Below are 16,732 nucleotides of genomic sequence, written 5' to 3'. Positions count from 1 at the left end.
GGTAAACAAGTAGATGCAAATTGGTAAACAACATTCTTGTTCTGTGTGCTCCGAAATGTCACGGGTCCAAAACACAGGATTTACAACGTAATTTCAACGTTTCTCAAATATCCTTAAACCAAATCGTTCTACTTTTTTCACTGGCTACTGTATGTGTAAACATAAAATATGAAATATTAAGTGGAGAAATCATATAGGACTGTCTGTTAATATGTATCAGCAGCAACCTTGGCACAGACGCAAAGCCTATGTAATATGCTGCATAAATTATAAGCCATTTACATTTACATTTTAGTCATTTAGCAGACGCTCTTATCCAGAGCGACTTACAGTTAGTGAATACATATTTTTTTATACTGGCCCCCCGTGGGAATCGAACCCACAACCCTGGCGTTGCAAACGCCACGCTCTATCAACTGAGCTACATCCCTGCCGGCCATTCTCTCCCCTACCTTGGACAACGCTGGGCCAATTGTGCGCCGCCCATGAGTCTCCCGGTCGCATTTACAAAATGACTCGAGTGTGTCCTCTTGAATGTTTAATGAGCATGGTATAGTTATGCAAGACAATGTACATGTGGGGTATTTGTGTGGAATGTATATACTGTACCATCCTACACACGTTGACAACGGCGACAGAGAGACTCACACAAGCATATGTAATGTGTTGTCATGGTACCCACAACCACCAAGATTTCCAAGCCAATCTGCTGCGTTGCTATGGGAACCATAATCTCACAGAGAGAAAGAGCGAGTGTGATAGAGAGAGGGAAAAGGAGAGGGGGAGACAGGCCATATTTCTCTCTTGACTTCACTACTACCCCCTCTTTCTCTCCATCTCTGTAACGATAATGTTCTTTGCTGTGAAATGTGTTTAACTTTTCTGCCTATGTCACCTTCTCCCACTCACTGCCCTCCTCTCTCTCTCTCTCTCTCTCTCTCTCTCTCTCTCTCTCTCTCTCTCTCTCTGTGTGTGTAAAATCACCAAACACCTATACACACCCCTCCTCTTAGTCAACGCATAAAGCCCAGGGGAGGATGGGTCATTAACACACACAGGCCACATGTCAGCTTATGTAGCTACAGTATGGTGAACAGTTCAAAGGGGCACACAGGCAATATTGTGAAATATTGATGAGGAGGTTTTAATAAATTAATTGATTTTGAAAAACAGAATCAATGGAAAATGACAATAGGGTCCATATTTCCTGTGTGTGTGTGTGACAGAGCGAGAGCGAGAGCGAGAGCGAGAGCGAGAGAGAGAGAGAGAGAGAGAGAGAGAGAGAGAGAGAGAGAGAGAGAGAGAGAGAGAGAGAGAGAGAGAGAGAGAAAGAAAGAAAGAAAGAAAGAAAGAAAGAAAGAAAGAAAGAAAGAAAGAAAGAAAGAAAGAAAGAAAGAAAGAAAGAAAGAAAGAAAGAAAGAAAGAACAGCAGTCTGACCCAGTTCCATTAAAGCCCCATCATAAACAGGTACCATTTTACATCCATCGCCAAAAAGCTCTCAAGACCATGCAGGGTCAAAATACTGCTCAAACATTTCCACAACACTTAAAAGCACTTGACCCCTTTTCCAAAGCTCATTTAGAACATGTAACTTGTCCATGTTTAGGTGGGTCAGGGTCAGCTTTGTTAAACTATGATCCATGTGCCTTCTGGTTCCACTAAATGGAACAGTCCATACTATACTCTACCTGTATGTAAAAGTACAGGTAAAAGTCATTCAATGTATTCCATGGTGCGTTTCTACTGACTACAATATGATTCCCTTATAAGAAAAGAAAATATCCATTCATTTCAAATAAAAAAATCCACACGACTCACATATGATACCTTATACCGGTGTCCTAGATCCTTGACAAATCCCTCGGGCAAATACAGGATTTAATTATGTTTTTCTACACATTACTTATAGCACGAATCAGGTCCTCTAACGCTCCAGGATTCAATAAGTGAAAAAACCTGAAGGGAAGTACAGCAAAGTATCAACATACATGTTTCATATTTCAGCTAGAGTGCGTACTTCCTAGTACATCACTGGGGCCAAGCTTCCTGCCATCCAGGACCTCTATACTAGGTGGTGTCAGAGGAAGGCCCAAAAAATTGTCAAAGACTCCAGTCACTCAAGTCATAGACTGTTCTCTCTGCTACTGCACAGCAAGTGGTACCGGAGCGCCAAGTCTAGGACCAAAAGGCTCCTTAACAGCTTCTACACCAAAGCCATAAGACTGCACATTGACTCGGTACCGGTGCCCCCTGTATACAGCCTCGTTATTGTTATTTTGTGTTTTTTAATTTTTTAAACTTTAGTTTATTTAGTAAATATTTTCTTAACTCTATTTCTTGAACTGCATTGTTGGTTAAGGGCTTGTAAGTAAGCATTTCACGGTAAGATCTACACCTGTTGAATTCGGCGCATGTGGCAAATACAATTTGATTTGATTTGATTTGTAAGAGGCCATAGACTTCTTTATCTTTTTTATCCGATAAATTAAAAATGACTGAATAACATGACGATACATTGTAATATAGGCTGTTATAGGTCTGAATACCCCCTCGCATCCCATCAGGCTGGTCTCATAGCCCCATAGTGCTATATATCTGTCACATGAGAGGAAGCACTGATTGAGTCTATCTGTCTATCTGTGGGCTTAATGCTAATCAGCTCATTGACTCCCTGAAGACAGAGGTTATCAACAAACAGGTTTAGTTCAAGTAAAACCAAAGCATGATCTGAGATCAGTTCAGCGTGATTTAATCAAGAGCACAGCTTAGTTGATTATGAAACAATGGGTTAGAGACGGCTGGGGAGCGTATTACAGAGGAAACATATACTGGGGATAGTAGCTGTGCCCTTATCTAAAAGCACTGGGCAGTGGCAAACAAATATGGCATAACATAAGAGGCCTACGCTGAAATGACATCTGACAGCTTCCTGTGAGACAATACAGCAGGCAGAGCTTCCAAAGTGAGCTAGATTCAGTTAGGCTTTGAGCGCTTTTTTGCGTAAAAAAACATCCCTAACTGCACCCAGAAATGCTTGCGCGAGAGAAAGCTCAGAGCATCCCCAGGTGCTGCCATGATACAGCAACAGAAATAGCACTCAGCCGCTCCGCTCCCAACAAGCCCCGAAATGGTGGAGGAAACAGGATTTTTGTAAGCAGCCGAACCTACTTTGGTGTCCCAACAGAATGCCCAACAATCCCCCAAACACATAGAGGCAGAGTGGCAAAACGCAGAGTAGGGTGGAACTGCCCCGGAATACAACACCACGCTCAGTTCCACAGAGCAGCGCAACGGGGCTACTGTTCTCAGACTGAAACGCCACTGGGACCAATTAAAGAGCTGGCAAAGCAAAGCGCGGCAGAATGCTCCGCATCACAACGAGTTCAAAAGGCCCAGCAGAGGAAAGGAGAGGGTCCGGGTGTGGGGGTGCAGCAGGCGGAGGGGGGCTGTTTTGGGAGGGAGATGTGTGTATTACTCTTTGTGTGTGCAGATGTTGAAAGAGTTGTTCGATTTCATAGGGTTGATAGGTGATCTGCCCCAGATTTACCTGAGCACTTCGTTGGGGTTCCCAGCAATGGGCCCTTTCTTGTCCGTGGCGCCGTGGCACTCAGACTTCATCAGGGTGTGTGCCCCTCTGTCCAGCATCATGGTGGAGGTTGCCATGGCGATGACGGCCACCCCATCACGCACGCGGGCCTCCAGGCCGTAGTCCCACTCGTCATACGACACAGAGATTAAACCTGTAGAGAGACAGAGAAAGAAATGAGAAGGACGGGGTGGATAGAGAGAGCAAGAGAGAGAGAGAAATGAGGGAAGAGGCAGAAACATATATATTGAGGGGGAATAGGAAGAAAGGGAGAGCAGAAAGAGAGAAAGGGAGAGCAGATATAGAGAAAGGGAGAGCAGAAAGAAAGAAAGGGAGAGCAGATAGAGAGAAAGGGAGAGCAGAAAGAGAGAAAGGGAGAGCAGATAGAGAGAAAGGGAGAGCAGAAAGAGAGAAAGGGAGAGCAGATAGAGAGAAAAGGAGAGCAGAAAGAGAGAAAGGGAGAGCAGATAGAGAGAAAGGGAGAGCAGATAGAGAGAAAGGGAGAGCAGATAGAGAGAAAAGGAGAGCAGATAGAGAGAAAGGGAGAGCAGGTATAGAGAAAGGGAGAGCAGAAAGAGAGAAAGGGAGAGCAGATATAGAGAAAGGGAGAGCAGAAAGAGAGAAAGGGAGAGCAGATAGAGAGAAAGGGAGAGCATATAGAGAGAAAGGGAGAGCATATAGAGAGAAAGGGAGAGCAGATAGAGAGAAAGGGAGATCAGATAGAGAGAAAGGGAGAGCAGATAGAGAGAGAGAGATCCATAATATACAGTCGACAGAGGAGACAGTGACAGGAGGGAGATAGAGAAAGAGAGCCGAGGAAGAGTGGTTCTGCACGCAATGGACTCAATCAAGGGGCTAAACACACTATGAGGCGTGCGCCACACACCACTGACAGCCACCCCTCTCCTCTCTTCTCAGTCAAACTGCATCCTCACGCCCTCTCTGTCTGCTCCGGCCCGCTTGACAGGGACTGGCCAATCCATTACCAGGCAACTGGACAGAAATAGACAGACAGCATCCAACCTGTAGACCCACGGGGCTCTGGGTGTCACGACTGTCGGTGAGATGCGGTAAAAGAAGTCAGGCGCAGGACACAGAACTCTCGGACACGTACTTTAATCCGATAAGGATCCAAAAGAACACAGAAATAACTCCACGCAGGGAGGAAATAACCCGCTCACTAAAATGACAATAGTGAAGGGAAAAACAATCACACACAATGTCCTGATGAGAGACAGGGGTAATATAAGGGAAACAATTAAACATAATGACGAACAGGTGTAAACAATACAGACAAAACTAAACAAACACCGATAACATCGAACGGCAGTAGCTAGTACTCCGGGGACGACGAACGCCGAAGCCTGCCCGAGCAAGGAGGAGGAGCAGCCTCGGCAGAATCCGTGACAGTACCCCCCCCTTGACGTGCGGCTCCAGCCTTGCGCCGACCCCGGCCTCGGGGACGGCCAGGAGGACGCGGAGCAGGGCGAGTCGGGTGACTCCGGTGGAACTCTGTCAACAGGGAGGGATCTAGGATGTCCCTCCTAGGGACCCAGCACCGTTCCTCCGGACCGTACCCCTCCCACTCCACGAGACACTGCAGAACCCCCATCCGACGCCTCGAATCCACGATGGAACGGACTGAGTACGCCGGAGCCCCTTCGATGTCTAGTGGGGGCGGAGGGGCCTCTCGTACCTCATTCTCCTGGAGTGGACCAGCTACCACCGGCCTGAGGAGAGACACATGGAACGAGGGGTTAATGCGATAATTAACAGGCAGCTGTAACCTATAACATACCTCGTTCAATCTCCTCAGGAATGGCCCCACAAACCGCCGGCCCAGCTTCCGGCAGGGTAGGTGAAGGGGCAGGTTTCTGGTCGAGAGCCAGACCCGATCTCCCGGTGCATAAACCGGACCCTCACTGCGGTGGCGATTGGCGCTCGCCTTTTGCCGTCTGATGGCCCGCTGCAGATGGACGTGCGCAGCGTTCCATGTCTCCTCCGAGCGCCGAAACCATTCATCCACCGCAGGAGCCTCGATCTGGCTCTGATGCCAGGGTGCCAGAACCGGCTGATAGCCCAACACACACTGGAAAGGAGTGAGATTAGTGGAGGAGTGGCGGAGTGAGTTTTGGGCTATCTCTGCCCAGGGAATATACCCCGACCACTCCTCCTGCCGGTCCTGGCAGTAGGACCTCAGAAACCTACCCACATCTTGGTTTACTCTCTCCACCTGACCATTACTCTCAGGGTGAAAACCCGAGGTAAGGCTGATCGAGACCCACAAACGTTCCATAAACGCCCTCCACACTCTAGAGGTGAACTGGGGACCCCGATCAGACACTATATCCTCAGGCACCCCGTAGTGCCGGAAAACGTGAGTAAACAGGGCTTCGGCCATTTGTAGGGCTGTAGGAAGACCTGGCATAGGGATGAGACGGCAGGCCTTAGAAAACCGATCCACAACGACCAAGATCGTGGTATTCCCCTGGGAGGGGGGAAGGTCCGTGACAAAATCCACAGACAGGTGAGACCACGGCCGTTGTGGAACGGGGAGAGGTTGTAACTTCCCTCTGGGCAGGTGTCTAGGCGCCTTACACTGGGCGCACACCGAGCAGGAAGAAACGTAAACCCTCACGTCCTTAGCTAAGGTGGGCCACCAGTACTTCCCGCTAAGACAGTGCACCATCAGACCAATACCAGGATGACCAGAGGAGGGTGACGTGTGAGCCCAATAAATCAGTCGGTCACGGACCTCGAGCGGTACGTACCTCCGTCCCTCTGGACACTCTGGGGGAGAAGGGTCGGTACGTAACGCCCGCTCGATTTCCGTGTCGACCTCCCCACCACCGGTGCCACGAGACAAGACTCCGGTAGTATGGGAGTGGGCTCAATGGACCTCTCCTCTGTGTCATATCGTCGGGACAGGGCGTCTGCCTTAACGTTCTGTGACCCTGGGATATACGTGCAAGAAACATGGCCCACCTAGCCTGACGAGGGTTCAGTCTCTTCGCTGCCCGGATGTACTCCAGGTTACGATGGTCAGTCAGAATGAGAAAAGGGTGGTTAGCCCCCTCAAGCCAATGTCTCCACACCTTCAGGGCCTGGACCACAGCTAGCAGCTCCCTGTCCCCCACGTCATAATTGCGTTCCGCCGGACTGAGCTTCTTAGAATAGAAAGCACAGGGGCGGAGTTTTGGAGGCGTGCCCGAGCGCTGAGATAGTATAGCACCGATCCCCGCCTCGGACGCATCCACCTCGACTTGGAACGCCAAAGAGGGATCCGGATGTGCCAGCACCGGAGCCGAGGTGAACAGGTCCTTCAAATGACTAAACGCCCTGTCCGCCTCAGCCGACCACTGCAAACGCACCGGGCCCCCCTTTAGCAGGGAGGTAATGGGAGCTGCTACCTGTCCAAAACCCCGGATAAACCTCCGGTAGTAATTGGCAAAAAACGCTGCACCTCCTTTACTGTAGTTGGAGTCTGCCAATTACGCACGGCTGAAACGCGGTCAATCTCCATCTCCACCCCTGACGCAGACAACCGGTGTCCCAGGAAGTAGATGGACTCCTGGAAAAACAGACATTTCTCTGCCTTCACATACAGATCATGCTCCAACAGTCTACCCAGCACCCAACGTACCAGGGACACATGCTCGGTACGTGTAGCGGAGCATATCAGAATGTCATCAATATACACCACTACCCCCTGTCCATGCAAATCCCGGAAAATCTCGTCTACAAATGATTGGAAGACTGAAGGAGCATTCATTAGACCGTATGGCATGACAAGGTACTCATAGTGACCCGAGGTGGTACTGAATGCTGTCTTCCACTCATCTCCCTCCCGAATGCGCACCAGGTTGTAAGCGCTCCTGAGATCCAATTTTGTGAAGAAGCGCACCCCGTGAAATGACTCCGTCATACTAGCAATCAGAGGGAGAGGATAGCTGTATTTAATAGTGATCTGATTGAGACCACGGTAATCAATACACGGGCGTAAACCCCCATCCTTCTTCTTCACAAAAAAGAAACTTGAGGACGCAGGAGAAGTGGATGGCCGTATGTATCCCTGTCTCAAGGATTCGGCGACGTATGTCTCCATAGCAGCCGTCTCCTCCTGAGACAGAGGATACACATGGCTTCGAGGGAGCGCAGCGCCAACCTGGAGGTCTATCGCACAATCCCCCTGTCGATGAGGTGGTAATTGAGTCGCCTTCTTCTTACAGAAGGCGCTTGCCAAATCGGCATACTCAGGAGGAATGTGCATTGTGGGCATTTGGTTCGGACTCTCCACCGTCGTTGCCCCTACGGAAACACCTACACACCGCCCCACACACTGATCAGACCATCCCTTGAGAGCCCTCTGTTGCCATGAAATGTTGGGGTCATGAGATATTAACCAGGGAAGTCCCAACACCACTGGAAACACAGGAGAGTCAATTAAATACAACTGTATAGTCTCCTCATGACCCTTCTGCGTTTTCATCTTCAGTGGCGCTGTGACCTCCCTAATCAATCCCGACCCCAAAGGCTGGCTATCTAGGGCATGGATAGGGAAGGGCACATCGACTGGTAATATAGGGATTCCTAACTTATATGAGAAATGGCGATCGATAAAATTCCCAGCTGCGCCTGAATCGACTAGCGCCTTATGCTGGGAGTAAGAAGAAACTTCTGGAAACATAGCTTGGATACACATATGAACAGCAGAGAGCTCTGGGTGAGTTGGGACCTTACTCACCGGGAATGACTCATCAGTGCGCTGCCTGCTGCCTCGAATCCGAGGAGACCCTCCCCAGCACCGAACCGCCGTGTGTCCTCGGCGGCCACAGTTGGTGCAGGTGACAGCCTCCTTCCTGGCCTCCCTACTACCAGCACCCCCAAGCTCCATAGGGCTCGGCTCGGAGGTGCTGGGGGATGGAATGGACGGCCCCAGCGCCGGACATCCGTGGGTAGCCAACAGGGTATCCAGGCGAATCGACATGTCCACCAGCTGATCGAAGCTTAGGTTGGTGTCCCTGCAGGCCAGCTCTCGACGAACGTCCTCTCTTAAGCTACACCTGTAGTGGTCGATGAGGGCCCTCTCATTCCATCCCGAATTGGCAGCCAGATTCCGGAAGTCCAGTGCAAATTCCTGCGCGCTCCTCCTCCCCTGTCTGAGATGGAATAGACACTCACCCGCCGCCTTCCCCTCCGGGGGATGATCGAACACTGCCCTGAAGCGGCGGGTGAACTCCGTATAGTTCACAGTAGCGGCGTCTATCCCTCCCCACTCGGCGTTGGCCCACTCCAGTGCCTTGCCGGACAGACAGGAGATGAGGGCGGACACGCTCTCGTATCCCGAGGGTGCCGGGTGAATGGTTGCCAGGTAAAGTTCCACCTGGAGCAGGAAACCCTGACACCCGGCTGCGGTGCCATCATAAGGATGTGAGACGATAGGAGTAGCCGATGGTGGTGGTATCGTTGGAGGAGGTGTGGGCAAACCTCCTCTCTCCCATCGTCCCAAAGTGTTCATAACGTTATCCATAGCGGCACCAAGATTTTGGAGCGTCGCTGCCTGTTGTAGGACGCGCTCCTCGAGTGATCCAGTCAGTGCCGTCGCTCCTGCTGACTCCATGTTAAGGTGTGTGATTCTGTCACGACTGTCGGTGAGATGCGGTAAAAGAAGTCAGGCGCAGGACACAGAACTCTCGGACACGTACTTTAATCCGATAAGGATCCAAAAGAACACAGAAATAACTCCACGCAGGGAGGAAATAACCCACTCACTAAAATGACAACCGTGAAGGGAAAAACAATCACACACAATGTCCTGATGAGAGACAGGGGTAATATAAGGGAAACAATTAAACATAATGACGAACAGGTGTAAACAATACAGACAAAACTAAACAAACACCGATAACATCGAATGGCAGTAGCTAGCACTCAGGGGACGACGAATGCCGAAGCCTGCCCGAGCAAGGAGGAGGAGCAGCCTCGGCAGAATCCGTGACACTGGGATGACAGCTCAGTCCTTCCAGGACCATATCTAATGTCACACTCTGTTGATACTTTCTCAAGGCTTTTATATTCACCCTACAAAAATTATAATATAGAACTAGTGTGCATGCTAGTGGAAAGGGTTGGTTGGCAGCCAATGGGACATGTCCATCTCAGGACATGAGGAAAATGTCGCAACAAAATAGACAATCTCATCTCCCTTGGCGATGGGGGTAAACAGGAAGATGGGGTCAGTGGCGTTGACTTGGAGGTGTATGAGCTCTTGTGATCTGAGAACCAGACCCCTTGTCCTTCCATTTGAACTGCAGTAGCCCTCTACTCAACCTCCCCTCCTTCTCATTCTAACTGTTGATTGGGGGACCTGATTACAAAACCAGGCCATTAGTGCCAGACAGCTCATTATTGTCTGTGATGTAAGATTAGGAGGGTCACATGCTAAATGTTAGCAATATCTGTGCATCATGAGAAGTGTGTTTAAGTTAATTGCGAAAGAGAGAGGGATAGAGGCAGAGGAGGAGGAGAGAGGGATAGAGGAGGAGGAGGAGAAAGGGGGAGGAGGTGAGATACTGTAGCTCCCCAGAGTGCCACTTAAGGAATGCATCAGTGGAATTACCTATGAGGATTGGAGGCCATCAAACATGGCCGAAAATGATTTAGCGTGTCTGTTAGCAAATTAGCATGTTAGCGTGCACCTTGGCTGCACACTGAACCATCGCAAACACCAGGCCTTAACTATGTCGCGTACCACATTCTTTTTTACTCTCAATTAGTTAGTAAGTTCTCCATTAAAGGTGTAGGCCTACGTGTGCTAGAAATATGAACTTCGTGAGACAATTCACATTCTGAAGGTTACTGTAAAGCCTATACTGTAAATTCATCAAACAGTGATAAACTGAAGTGTTTATTTTGACAGTTTGACACAAAACACCCTTAATTCATGCAGTATCTCCCATCTGTCACTGCCTAATGTGCAGGACAAATCTACTCAAGGGACAGTTAAAACCTGCAGAAAAACATGTACAATACCTCGCCCACTCGACCATCACACATCAAATGATTTACATAGCTGACATGGTAATAAATTATTAAGGGCCATATCTGTCAACTTGACATGCGCGTGACTAACTTCCATTTATCGTAAATCATGCAGAAATATCAATGTAAGATTTTGCCAAAAAATGAACATTTCGTGCATGGATTTCAGGTTAGGATTTGATCAGTACCAGCTACCTGGTCCCACATCTTCCCAACTATAAATCAACAGCAAAACAACAACCAATCACACACTTTAAATGGAGATAAATCACATAGAAGTTATTCCAAACCAACCTGTAGGGAACTCGGCAGGGATCACTTCAGCGTCCCCAGCCACCAGCGAGGGGACGATCCAGGTGTAGCCGTAGCCCGTGATCCCTACGGAGTGGGCCACTTCGAAGATGGTGTTGGCCTCCTCCTTAGTGCAGTACAGCAGGATGACAGGGCTCTGCAGCTTCTTCAGCTGGTTCTGGATCTTAGAGTCTCCATCGTCCACTGACATGTCGAGCAGCAGAACCTCCTCCAGCTCCCAGCCCACAAAGCTGTTCTCTATGGTGCTCCGGATCTACAGGGTACAGGAAGGGATGGAGAGACCAGGGAGGAAGAGGTAGGTGGTTGAGAGATAGAGTTGGGCATGATCATCTGTAATATTGAGTTATCACAAAAAGTGTGTTCAACGACATGGAGGAAGATAGAGGTGTGTGAGAGGGCTGAAGGGCTATTTGACAAGGCCAATCTGATTGCTCTCGACGTAACAGTATTTAAATACCTACTGACACTTCCTGACTACATGAACATGTTGAGCTTAGTAGTTGCCTTCCTACCACTATCCTAGAAGTTAAGACTATAAGTCTACGGTGACGTTAGAATCTGCTCATAGATTGCCTGGTGGCAGTATTCAAATGAAGGGGTGAAAAAGAGAGAGCTACACTGTCATGAGGGCTTGTGTTGGTGAGTTACCTTGGTGACAAAGTCCAGGTATCCGGGGTAGTATGTGGTGACGATGGAGAAGATGTACCAGTCGTACTCCTCCATGATGTTGAGCATGACCGAGGCCTGCTGCTCGATGGACGGGCCGAACTGGAAGAACATAGAGTTGTCATCCTGGGGGAACAGAAGAGTGGGGGTTAGTAATGCTATGCTACACATTTACATTTAATATTGAACTGGACTGTAATCAAGGGAGAGGAGTTGTCTAGACAACACTCTGCAGTTTTTTCCCCAATACTGTATGTGTGTGTGTGTGTGTGTGTGTGTGTGTGTGTGTGTGTGTGTGTGTGTGTGTGTGTGTGTGTGTGTGTGTGTGTGTGTGTGTGTGTGTGTGTGTGTGTGTGTGCGCGGCCGTGTTTTTCTGTGTGCGTCAGAGTGGGTCAGAGTGTAAAATCAGACGTATCTGTCAGCCGGGCAGGGTATTGAAATCTCTTTGGCTTAGGAATCCGTGCTTCACTCAACATCAAAGCCTAACCTCCACAACCCAGGGGACGCACATGGGTTGATCCGTTACCTTGTTTCCGCATGAATGAGATCAGACTATACCATTGAAATGGCACAGCGGAAAGGGGTGAATAAGTATGCTGTGTGTGTTTGTCACTTATATATGATATACAGTACATGTACATAATAACCGTGAATAAACAGTATATTCCACAACAGTATATTCCACAACAGTATATTCCACGTCTAAGTCAGTGTTTTGCAAGTCTTTGGATAATACATTTCCACTGTACCCTCCTCTCCACTAAGCCACGATTGACCCCTAGCCCTCGTCCATTTGTCCCTCTACCTTCATCCCATCTCATCCCCTTTTGCCACTTTCTTTTTCATGTCCCTCTCTCCTGTGATCTCTCTCTATCTCCTCTCCCACTCCCTGTCCCATTTATTCCAGTGAAATTACTGCCAGGACACAGTTATAATTGAATTTCCAGCCCCCCTCCTCCACACGGTCCCCTGCAGCTCCCCTCCTCTCTTTCTAAGAGCAGTGTTAATGTACTGGCCCGTGCAGTCATTCAGAGAGCTAGAGGTCTGCAGAATTTTCATTAGCAAAAAAAAGAGGAGAAGAGAAAGAGAGAGAAAGGGAGAGAGAAAGGGAGAGAGAAAGGGAGAGAGAAAGGGACCCAGAGCCAAATAAAGACTACACTTCATTTACAGCAACAATAATTAAGGTCAGTCCGAATGATCACCTCCCAGAGCGCTGGGGTATCGATTAGCACACATTAAAATGCCTAAGGAGGGAGTGTGTCTCTGTCTGTCCCAAGCAGCCACTGCAGTCTACTGTACTGGACTGCAACACAGAGGCTGAATAACAGGAGGAGAGAGGGAACAACACAGAGGCTGAATAACAGGAGGAGAGAGGGAACAACACAGAGGCTGAACAACAGGAGGAGAGATGGAACAACACAGAGGCTGAATAATAGGAGGAGAGAGGGAACAACACAGAGAGATAAAGGTAGAGAGAGATGGAGACAGAGAGAGTAAGCTGGGTGAGGAATGAAGGGGGTAAAAGAGAGAGGAATTGAGAGAAAATTAAGGAGGGAGAGAAATGAGTCAGAGAGAGCAATAGAATAGTGAGAGAAGGTGAGTATGGAGGGGGGGGCTGGTGGGCTGTGACCTGGTGCAGACTGCAGAGTGAGTGAGCAGCAGCGGGCCAGGGAGTCAGGGCAGCGCCAGCCACAGCTGCTAACCCACAGCCGATTGGTGCTGTCAGGAACAGACATGATGCAGATGTGTGCCCTCCTCGCAGCAGCAGCCAGCAGCCCTGACAGTAGTGTTGAGGGGGAATAACCGATACAGTTACATATCGCAATATTATTTTTGGACAATATTATATTGATAGTTTGACTCCAAGTAAATAAGAAATATATACAGTGGGGAGAACAAGTATTTGATACACTGCCGATTTTGCAGGTTTTCCTACTTACAAAGCATGAAGAGGTCTGTAATTTTTATCATAGGTACACTTCAACTGTGAGAGACGGAATCTAAAACAAAAATCCAGAAAATCACATTGTATGATTTTTAAGTAATTAATTTGCATTTTATTGCATGACATAAGTATTTGATACATCAGAAAAGCAGAACTTAATATTTGGTACAGAAAGCTTTGTTTGCAATTACAGAGATCATACGTTTCCTGTAGGTCTTGACCAGGTTTGCACACACTGCAGCAGGGATTTTGGCCCACTCCTCCATACAGACCTTCTCCAGATCCTTCAGGTTTCGGGGCTGTCTCTGGGCAATACGGACTTTCAGCTCCATCCAAAGATTTTCTATTGGGTTCAGGTCTGGAGACTGGCTAGGCCACTCCAGGACCTTGAGATGCTTCTTACGGAGCCACTCCTTAGTTGCCCTGGCTGTGTGTTTCGGGTCGTTGTCATGCTGGAAGACCCAGCCACGACCCATCTTCAATGATCTTACTGAGGGAAGGAGGTTGTTGGCCAAGATCTCGCGATACATGGCCCCATCCATCCTCCCCTCAATACGGTGCAGTCGTCCTGTCCCCTTTGCAGAAAAGCATCCCCAAAGAATGATGTTTCCACCTCCATGCTTCACGGTTGGGATGGTGTTCTTGGGGTTGTACTCATCCTTCTTCTTCCTCCAAACACGGCGAGTGGAGTTTAGACCAAAAAGCTCTATTTTTGTCTCATCAGACCACATGACCTTCTCCCATTCCTCCTCTGGATCATCCAGATGGTCATTGGCAAACTTCAGACGGGCCTGGACATGCGCTGGCTTGAGCAGGGGGACCTTGCGTGCGCTGCAGGATTTTAATCCATGACGGCGTAGTGTGTTACTAATGGTTGTCTTTGAGACCGTGGTCCCAGCTCTCTTCAGGTCATTGACCAGGTCCTGCCGTGTAGTTCTGGGCTGATCCCTCACCTTCCTCATGATCATTGATGCCCCACGAGGTGAGATCTTGCATGGAGCCCCAGACCGAGGGTGATTGACCGTCATCTTGAACTTCTTCCATTTTCTAATAATTGCGCCAACAGTTGTTGCCTTCTCACCAAGCTGCTTGCCTGTTGTCCTGTAGCCCATCCCAGCCTTGTGCAGGTCTAGAATTTTATCCCTGATGTCCTTACACAGCTCTCTGGTCTTGGCCATTGTGGAGAGGTTGGAGTCTGTTTGATTGAGTGTGTGGACAGGTGTCTTTTATACAGGTAACGAGTTCAAACAGGTGCAGTTAATACAGGTAATGAGTGGAGAACAGGAGGGCTTCTTAAAGAAAAACTAACAGGTCTGTGAGAGCCGGAATTCTTACTGGTTGGTAGGTGATCAAATACTTATGTCATGCAATAAAATGCAAATTAATTACTTAAAAATCATACAATATGATTTTCTGGATTTTTGTTTTAGATTCCATCTCTCACAGTTGAAGTGTACCTATGATAAAAATTACAGACCTCTACATGCTTTGTAAGTAGGAAAACCTGCAAAATCGGCAGTGTATCAAATACTTGTTCTCCCCACTGTACATATTTTCTAGGTAGCGTTACCTAGCGCTAGTCGGCAGTACCTGCGCCAAAACTCCTGTATTTTCATCCAGCTTGTTCTCTATCTTCTTTTTAAATAGTGAGCCAATATGTTTTCAGCACATTTATTTCCATGACTGATCAAAAATCGTTTTCTCATTCTCTCTCTTGTCTCTCTGCAGCGGACATATAGTGAGCAATTATATATTATTATATATATTATAAAGTGAGCGAGGGGGGTTGCTATTGACTGCTGCTCTGCACTGCCTGATGTGGTAGAGATGCAAGAGCGAGGCAGGAGAGCAAGATGGAGAGAGAGAGAGAGCGAGAGAGAGAGAGAGAGAGAGAGAGAGAGAGAGAGAGAGAGAGAGAGAGAGAGAGAGAGAGAGAGAGAGAGAGAGAGCGGGAGAGAGAGAGAGAGAGAGAGTGAGCAGAGCAAGACAGAGAGAGGGAGAGGAAAGAGAACCCGCTAGGTCTTGCTAGAAGACTAGCTTGTTTAAAATCTACAGTGCAGGATACACACACAAAAAACAACTCATAAAGTACATTATAGCTAACAGAATCGTCCAATCAAACATGCTGATATGAACACAAATAATGCACTCAGAATATATAATCAAAAAATCACTTGTGTCTCATTCTGTCTCTCTCTCTCTGTCTCTCTCCAGCTCTCTCACTCAGTATTATCTCTACCTCAATCAGACCTGCCTCTCTTCCTCTCTCTTCTCTGCTCTCATGCTTCATATTTCTTATCATAAAAACCTCCTTATCTTTAATCAAACACATGCAGACTTAATTAGTTCTCATATTTGTCAGACCATCACCTAATTAGTGCTGACCTTATTCTAACTACTTTTTGAACCCTAATTAAAAAATCCCAGGTCTTGATTAAAATATTTGACTAATTTTGCCCCTAACATGATTCTGATTATAATGTAACCACCCGTCGCAGCAGCCCTTCCAGGGAAAATAGAAGAGGAACGAACGGAAGACCAAAGAAAAAAACAGAGAGCTCTTTGTTTTGCCTCTCGACATGAGACGTTAGCTGACTGAAACCCGAACCACTTAACTCACACAGATCGTTTCTCTATGGCCCATTTCTTGTCTAGGTTTAGACGGCAACCCACTGAGGGCTGCAGCAGTTTGACGTTCCAGCTCTGTCTTAATAAAAAAGCTGCAGAAGCACTGATCGGCCCACAACATCTCCTGTGGTCATGACATGCACTCAAAATCCTGGTCTTACAGCAGGTTAGTCCTTTACAGGCGGCCAATGTCATTCCCTTGCTGCACGTCCTCTCTCTCTCTCTCTCTCTCTCTCTCTCCCTCTCTCCCTCTCTCCCTCTCTCTCTCTCTCTCTCTCTCTCTCTCTCTTTCTTTCTTTCTTTCTTTCTTTATTTCACTACCTCTCTCTCTGCCCTCATCCTAAATGTCACCTGTCCTCTTTCTCCACCACACCAGGCCCTGAGCCATGGTCATGCTGTGGCCGCATCTCACCACTTCACACTCAGACGTCGCTGCGCTAACAGACACTGACTCCCCGTGCCAGCACCCACAGAGCTGGAGGTAACACGAGGTTTGCCTCAATGCGCTCGCTCGCTCTCTCACACACACACACACACACACACACACACACAC

At 48.2% G+C, this 16,732-nt stretch overlaps 1 pseudogene across 1 annotated transcript in view; it reads right to left on the bottom strand.

Moving 5' to 3' along the window:
* Positions 1-16,732, bottom strand: part of LOC311103797 (glutamate receptor ionotropic, NMDA 2B-like) — an 85,487-nt pseudogene that overhangs the window by 23,127 nt on the left and 45,628 nt on the right. The window contains exons 3-5 of the transcript in view: positions 11,589-11,732; positions 10,923-11,193; positions 3,549-3,741 (exon numbers count right to left, since the gene is read on the bottom strand). The product of the transcript in view is annotated as a glutamate receptor ionotropic, NMDA 2B-like (transcript). The remainder of the gene's footprint in view (positions 1-3,548; positions 3,742-10,922; positions 11,194-11,588; positions 11,733-16,732) is intronic.

This window comes from Coregonus lavaretus (assembly GCF_964263955.1).
Source record: "Coregonus lavaretus genome assembly, chromosome: 28".
In the NCBI taxonomy this organism is placed as follows: domain Eukaryota; kingdom Metazoa; phylum Chordata; class Actinopteri; order Salmoniformes; family Salmonidae; genus Coregonus; species Coregonus lavaretus.
The sequence above is the reverse complement of the archived record's forward strand: the minus strand, read 5'-3'. Positions and strand labels throughout refer to the sequence as shown.